We start from the raw sequence: 8424 nt of genomic DNA, 5'->3' as shown, positions 1-8424 counted from the left end.
ATTATGCTTTATTTATTAAAGGGGTAAGGTGTTTCGTGCTTTGCATGTCAGGATTGATTATGTGTCTTTTACGAAAGGAGGAAGATGTTACGTATTTTGAATTAGCCACGCTTGGCACGCTACCCACAATGCTCAGCTGTTTTGTGTTGAGGGTCAGATTCGAAAGCTAGAGAATAAACACCGCTGTCTCACTCCACCCATCTCTTGTTTGACTACCCTGCCTCGCCAGTATATCTTCACGGCAAACGACATAATACACAAGAACACGAAACACTAGCCCTCCCAGGCGTAGCATTCAAGAACACACAACACATCCATCTAATCACTGTCCTCTGTATGTCTGAGCCAATGAATATCCTCTTCCTTTACTGCCCATGTCTCACTACCATCCAGCATTACACTCCTAACACATGTCCAAGATGAATATAATTTCCTGACCAACACATATACAACATAAGGTCCAATACTACCCTTCCTTTACTTAGCCTAAGGTGCCTTCATGTGGTGGCATTGATGTGTGAGTGGTGGAGCTGCCCAGGTATTTAAACATCCCTCAACACCTTCCCTATCTCTGCTTGGAGGATGGAAAAAAAAAATATGTTCATCCTTGGTTTGTATAAATCCACCAACTGTGTAAATTAAAATAAAAAAAGAACTGACGCTAAAGAGGGATGCCTTCACCTGGTGACACTAATATACAACCTCCCTCAACCCACAATTTCAAATAAGGAGGATGGTGGAGAGGATGGAGAGTGAGAGGCTAATGAAGATAATGTATGTGAGTGAGGTGGAGGGAAGGAGAGGGAGGGGGAGGCCAAGGATGAGATGGAGGAATGGAGTGGAGAGGTATATGAGAGAGAGGGGTGTGAGCTGGGAGCAGGGCAGTGAAATGGCGGGGGACAGGGCGATATGGAGGCGATTTGTTTGTGGACAACCCTTACGGGATTAAGGCGTCTGGTAATAGACACAGATAGATAGGATGGTGGACTGCAGGAGAAGAGCAACATCAGCCTGCAGTCCACTATATTTCAGAATCTACCTTTTGATTCACTTTCATCGCTTCACCCACAGATAAACAAACCGAGATACATGAATGCAACAAAACCACACGTGCCCTATGGTAACATGCCATACATACCTTCACTATAAGCACGCGCACGCACACACACGTACACACACACAAAGATTCATATCCTGATAGGCCTGAAGCAAAAACAAAAACAGAGGCATCACATTCACACACTCACCACATTGTACAGGGCAGGTGTTGGGGTTAACGTCCATTACAGTTTCAAGTTAGCTGGGGATTCCTCCTCCTCTTCTTTCTGCCTCTCTCTAGGCAGCTTCCACGGCTGACAATCAACTCACGCACCTGAAAAATATATTACACAATTAGTCCTTTCCTTCTGAACCTTAAGTTTACCTGGTAAGAAATGCATCTGGTGGCATCAAGAACAATATCATTTGGGGACAACAACAGGGTGACATGGAGGCAATTTGTTTGTGGCCACCCCTGGAGGTGTCTGGCAATAGATTGATACTTTTTTTTTTTTTTTAATGCACAGAAGGAACACAAGGCTACAAGCCCACAAGATTGTTCCCTCCAAGAAAAAATAAAAACATGATAACAGAAGCCATATTCAAGACCCAATCATTTCAAGATGCCTGGACACACTGTATTTAAAACACTAAAGATCACAGACAGTAGGAAATACAAAGACAGTTCCAGAGTTGACCTGTTGCATACATGAAGTACTGAATGTAATGGTTAACTCTTGCATTTGAGAGTTTACATATTACAGTGAAAAAAAAAAAAATGTTACCATAGGCTGAATTAATGTGTCTTTAAAAACAAATAAAGGAATCAGACTTAACAAAATTCAGGAACAGACTCAGCACTCTTTCTCTCTCTCACACACACACACACACACACACACACAAAAGGGGGCGATGCCAGGTAGATTTACCCCTTAATAAATTTAAAGCATAATACTGGCAAGTGCAAGTGCAATAAGATTATGTCATATCATATTGTTTATAAAGGCTCCAACCTGATTGCATACATTCGCCTTGGTCACCTAATGGCAACTCTCCACATTACTTGATCTCTGGCAGCCTCCCTATTCCGTCCCTTATCCCTGAGGTCACACTCTATAACCTCGTCCCAGGTCTTTTTCAGTCTGCCTCTCACAACCCTACCTGACATTCATACTTCTCAATTTCCCCACCCAACTGCCATCCTCCATCCTCCCCACATGCCCAAACCATCTCAATCAACCCCTCCTTATCACAACACCAATACACTTCGGTCCGATCCTTCCTCTCTACCCTCAACGTTCACACCTCTCACCCTCCACACCCAGTTGTCATCTTTCATCCTCTCCACATGCCCAAACCGTCTCAAGCTACCCCTCCTCATCACAACATCAATACATTCTAGTTCCATCCTTCCTCTCAACTCTTCATCAACATCTCTCACCATACCAGTTGTCATCTTCCATCCTCTCCACATGCCCAAACCATCTCAATCTATCAATCCTCATCACAATAATGTTTTCATGTACATTTTTATACCCTAACTCCTGTTGCAACAATAATCAACTTACATGATGAAACTAAAAAATCCCTAATTATATATGACATGGTGGGCATACAAAGACAGAAAAAAAAGATCACTTCTATATTTTTACCTTAGAAAGTGCAGAACTAACCATCTACATGATATCTCCTTGCTGGGTATAATTTAGTCAACTACTGAGGCTGTGTTTATACTTCAAGATTACTTTTCTCATTTATTTGTACCCTTAAAATTTGCACACACACACACACAGGTTCATTTGTGCAACATTGGGGGGTTAGTCCTTAGCTTTAACTCATCTGATGTCTGTCTATCTGTTGCAAGACGCCTTAATCCCATTAGGGGTGACCACAAACAAATCTCCATATTGCCCTGTCCCCTGCTATTTCACTGACCTCCCTGCAACTCAACATACGCTCTCCGATCTCTCTCCACTCCATCTCATCCTTGGTCTCCCCCTCTACCTGACTCAAACAGATCTCCATGTTGCCCTGTCCTCTTCTACTTGGTTCACCCTTCTCTGACTCACACTCCTCTGTCTCATACATCTCGCCACTCCATCCCTCCATCTCATTCTTGGTCTCCCCTTCCACCTCGAAATGAACGGATCTTGAATTTGGCTCTCTTTTGTATTGTTTTTGTTTCTTTCTTGGAAGGAACATTAATGTGGGCTCAGACTGTGGTTCCTTCTTCCTTGCATTAAAAAAAAACTCTTCCAGCTATTCAGACTCTTACACACTCTTTCAGCCAGTCTAACTTTCATACACTCTACTAGCCAGTCTCTCATTCTCCATTATTTCCACTTGGCCAAACCACATCAAAGTACTTCTCTAAACACTTTCAATCACAAAAGATTTCACATGAGCTAAGGGGTTTTTGTATGCAACACGTGCTACGAGTGTAATGCTGTATGGTAGTGAGACCTGTGCAGCAAAGGAAGAGGATATTCACAGGCTTAAATGTACAGAAATGGCAATGATTAGGTGGATGTGCAGTGCATCCCTGAGTGGAAGGCCTGGGGGAGCTAGGTTTACGACAGAAGAGTTGAGAGGTGAGGTGGGACTGGAGTGTATTGTTGTTGTGATGAGGAGAGGTAGATTGAGGTGGTTTGGGCATGTGGAGAGGATGGGGAATGATAACTGAGTGCAGAAAGTGAGAAGAGTTAATTTTAGGGGTGGGGTTGCAAGGGGTACAGCAAAAAGGACCTGGGACAAGGTCATTAAGTGTGACCTCAGGGTTAAGGGACTGAACAGGGAGGCTGCCAGAGATTGAGCAGCATGGAGAGCCACCATTAGGTGGCCAAGGCTGACACATGCACGTTGGAGCCTTCAAAAACGAAACTAGTCACACCAGGTACTGACCAGAATTTTCAGCCATGTACCTGCACAAACAGTTTGGTTTCTAAGGGTGCTGTTTACCCCTCCATAAATATAATTTTTTTTGCTTTCGTTTTATAATCCTGACAGTCTGTTTATATGTGACAGTATGGTGCAGAGGCCAAGGATGAGGTGGAGGGATGGAGTTGAGTGACATACGAGGGAGGGGGGAGTGAGTTGAGAGGAGGGTAGTAAAATGGTGGGTGACTGAGCAACTTGGAGGCGTTTTGTCTGTGGCCACCCTTTGTGGGATTAGGGCGTCGGGCTATAGATAGATAGATAGAAGGTGCAGAACAGATGATTTGCCACACAGCACACCCAAGGCAATAACCCTACATGGAGTTTACTGATGACTGACACTGTGTAGGCAGAGCTGATGGAGAATATGAGATAGTAGAAGGTCAAAAGGAATAGGGAAGTGAGCTTAGAAAGACAAAGAGAGAGAGAAAAAGACAAGTAGACAGATAAACAGATAGAGATAGAGAGAAAGAGGGAGAAACTTTATTACAGTACAATGATCCCTACTCTATCATATGGAAGTGAAGCTTAGCCTTACCTTAAACACCCTATGGAGATCTCAGCCACTAAGCCTCAGTTACGCAGTGCCGTGGCATCAATATATTCTTGCAAATACCCTAGCCTGTCGCAGTATGCGGCAAGAGGTGGTGTGTCTCCCATCTTTCGCAGGAAGGCGTCTGATTTCGGCTTGAAGGCTTGTGCGGTGCAGGTTAACACGTTTGTGAAATATCCTTTGACGTGGCAGGATCTTCCCCTCTTGCTATGGAACTTTTATTCAAGCTTGGCTAGTACCAGACTTCTCCACAGGGTTAACATGCTGGTCTCATCCCTGGTGAAAGGACACAGGTCAAGGGTGAGAGCAGTGGAAGAGTGGCAAAGAGTGAAAAAATGTTATCTGAGAGGAGCATGTGGAGTGAAAAAGAGGTATATGAGAGGTGCATGTGGAATTATATGGAAAAACAACGACAAATGATGAAGGTGACAAGCACTGTGATGTGGATGTTACGAGAAATACTCTGTGATGGTTCAGTCATGTGGAGAACAGAGAATGAGACTGACCAGGAGACTGTATGAGTGAGGTATTAGGGCAAACTAAGGCTAAGATGGTGGGATGGAGTGGTGAGAGACATCAGAGGAGCTGTGAATGACAGAAGACAGAGTGACATGGAGGCGATTTGTCTATGGCCACCTCTTGAAGGATTAACGTGTCTGGTAAGTTATACAGATAGATACAGGTAGATAAACAGACAAGGTCAAAGGGAATCTGCTGGTAATGCATGACTTCCTGTAAATGTCTATTACTATGACCTCAATCTTGGCTATAAAAAAATAAATAAAATAAATAAATCATGCCCTATGGGTCAGACACTTACATATTGAAACTTTATTTATTTATTTATAAGTGTACATTAGTGATTATTTAATGCACAGCTTCTCCCTTTCCTATAAAAATTCTAATGCTTGATCATTTTAAAAACACTTCCCTACCTTTCTTCCTGCCTCCCTCCCTTCCTGGATGGTGTGGAGGGTGGGAGATAATCCTGTCTATTCTTTTCTCACATGTTTGTTAAATCTTTGTACCCTCACATCCACTCTTTTTTTCTCACCAGAATGAGAGACTGACAAGGAGAGTGTATGTGAGTGAGGTGGAGGGGGGGGAAGAGGGGGAGGGAGGCCAAGGAGATGAGATGGAGTGGAGAGGTATATGAGAGAGGGGGGTATGAGCTGGGAGCAGGGCAATGAACATGTATGCAGCCAATCTTAAGCTGTATCTTAATAACATTACCTGTAATACAGAGGTAACCCTGAATGACTTTAGTCAAGCCATGGACACAATTCTGAGCCAGCAGAACTAACTGTCTGTAAACAGGCTATGTACCATGACACAAACTGTGGAATACGACTCCTTCAAACTCAACATTATGGACTTAAATCCTAGCATTATTCTATCTGAAATGTATGTTTGCTGTTAAGAACTATTTTGCTGTTTATGCCTACTGTCTCCTGTAAATAAAAAGCCATATATTTCGTCTCCTGTGTTGGATTTCAAAATTTACGACTATCGGGAGGCGTTCTGGGAGGGTAAAATGCTAAATTTGGGGGTCCACATTTCAAGGGATATGTACAGAGGGTTAGACTTGATTCTTTAGCCAACCAATGCTATTTCCTCACTCAGACAGACCATCTCCATATTTTAGAGGGGGTATTTGAAAATTATGGAACACCACCTCCTACCCAACCCCGATCATTTTACTAGTAAGCTATTTCCTTCTGTCCTAGCTTTTCCCCTTCCTTCAGACCCCTACAGTTGGCCACCAAGTACAGCTCCCTATCTGTTTGTAAAGCTGGGGGCAATAATGGATCAAAAAATGGCTGGGTAGATAAACAGGAAGATTGACAGAAGAATAAACGGACAGCCTGACAGACAGTCTGATGGATACAGAGATAATTATGCTGCAGTGCTCCTCTGTGCAACTGACCTTTGTGTCTGTGACATTTCCTAAACCATCCTGGTATACAAGGGCACTCTATCATCTGGGTAACCACACAACTTTCCTAGGTACTCATTTTACCTTTTGTATTATTCTCTCTCTCTCTCTCTTTGGGGTGTTTATGCTCCTCTCCTGAACAGCTGTCTTCCTGAACTAAATCAAACAGAAAGGTAACGAACTCTCTCCCATCCATGAAACTGAAACCAAACAATATTTCCCCATACATTTCAGCGTGTATGATAGTTCTGAGTATCCAAAATATATGTTTACTATAAAAAAAAAAGTTAAAATATAATATATTTCTTGAAATGTGAGGTGCATAGTTATTTCACAGCTCTGTCTTCTGTTCAGTTGTTAAAATTTAAACAGCAAGTGTTGTATTTCACATCTCTTCGCCTTACTTCAGAATGCAAAATATAGTGGGAGTGTAAATATTCTTTGCTTACCTCACTATCACTGTTCAGATTTCACTGCCTGACGTCTGTGTTGGTACCAGGACACTATCAAGCATTGTCTTGCCTTTTATGTATGCATTTCCTGCTTTCAAATCACTATTTTCCACTGCTTCTCATTAATAATCTTTTGTCTTCCTGTCTTCCACATTTGCATTTCCTACTTCAATTCACCATCTTACACTTTGTCATTAACTCATTTTCTCCTTCCTCTTTCTTGCTCCCATCATATGCACTCTTTCAATATCTCATAACCTCTCCATACCTAACCTAACTAATTCTGATGCAGCCTAACTGCATCTAACCCTGCCTAATCCTAACTAGTCTCACTTAACCATACCATACCCGACCTAACCCAATCCAGTCAAGCCTAAAATGACCTAATCCAACCAAACCTAACCCAGCCTAACCCAACCAAATAAAACCCATCCCAAAACCTATCAAAACCGACATATTCTAAAGCAATCTAACCTAATCCGTCTATATCTAGTCAAACTGAAGCCAACCCAACCAAAAATTACCTAATCAGACCAAACCCTGCCCAAAGTGACCTAACCTAACCTTCAATCAGCCATAAATTCGATATGAAAGTTTGCTGCCTGAAAGTCTATGGATGTCACATTCCAAGTTTCGCCTGTTCTGTGTACAAGTATACCTTTGTGTTATGGAGCAGCATGTCATTACTAATGCTAGGTATTAATATCAACCACCCTGGCATAGTAAATGGTTCCTGGACTACAAAAGACCACTTGGTTTGTCAGTCGGGGTAGAATCACCAGGAGGTAGCACTACACACTCACTCCCTCACCATTCCAGCCCCTGGAATCCTGACTCCACCTCATAAATATACTCACTTAAATGCTTCATATTCTGGCAATAATATCCTGTATATCTCAAGTGTCAAGATGGAGAGATGGTTATTTTATGCTGTGTTAAGTAGACAAACAGACAGACTGACAAATGAGGAAGTAAAGGAGTATTGTGGTGTTGATGTGGTTGAAAATGTTAAGAGAAATACTCTGAGATGGTTTGGCTATGTGGAAAGGATGGAGAATGAGAGACTGACTAGAAGAGTCTGTGAGTGATGTGGAGGGGATGAGGAGAGGGATGGAGTGGAGAGGATGCAGAATAAGAGACTAACTAGAAGAGTGCATGTGAGTGGGGTGGAGGGGGAGACCAAGGATGATACGAAATGGAGAGGATGGACAATGAGAGACTGACTAGAAGAGTGCATATGAGTGAGATGGGAGGGGAGACCAAGGATGAGATGGAAGGATGGACTGGAGAGGATGGGGAATGAGAGACTGACAGGAAGAGTGCACATGAGTGAGGTGGTGGGGAGGCCAAGGATAAGATGGAGGGATGGGATGGGGAGAGATATGAGAGAGGAAGGGTGTGAGTTGGAGGGAGGGAAGAGGACAGGGTAACATGGAGGCAATTTGTTAGTGGCCACCCCTTACAGGAATAAGGTGCCTTGCAACAGATAGATAGACACAGATAGATAGAAA

Source organism: Coenobita brevimanus, unplaced genomic scaffold (genome assembly GCF_032717465.1).
Source record: "Coenobita brevimanus isolate Jiangsu-jjx unplaced genomic scaffold, ASM3271746v2 jjx.HiC_scaffold_2558, whole genome shotgun sequence".
In the NCBI taxonomy this organism is placed as follows: Eukaryota; Metazoa; Arthropoda; class Malacostraca; order Decapoda; family Coenobitidae; genus Coenobita; species Coenobita brevimanus.
This window is presented reverse-complemented; position numbering follows the sequence as displayed.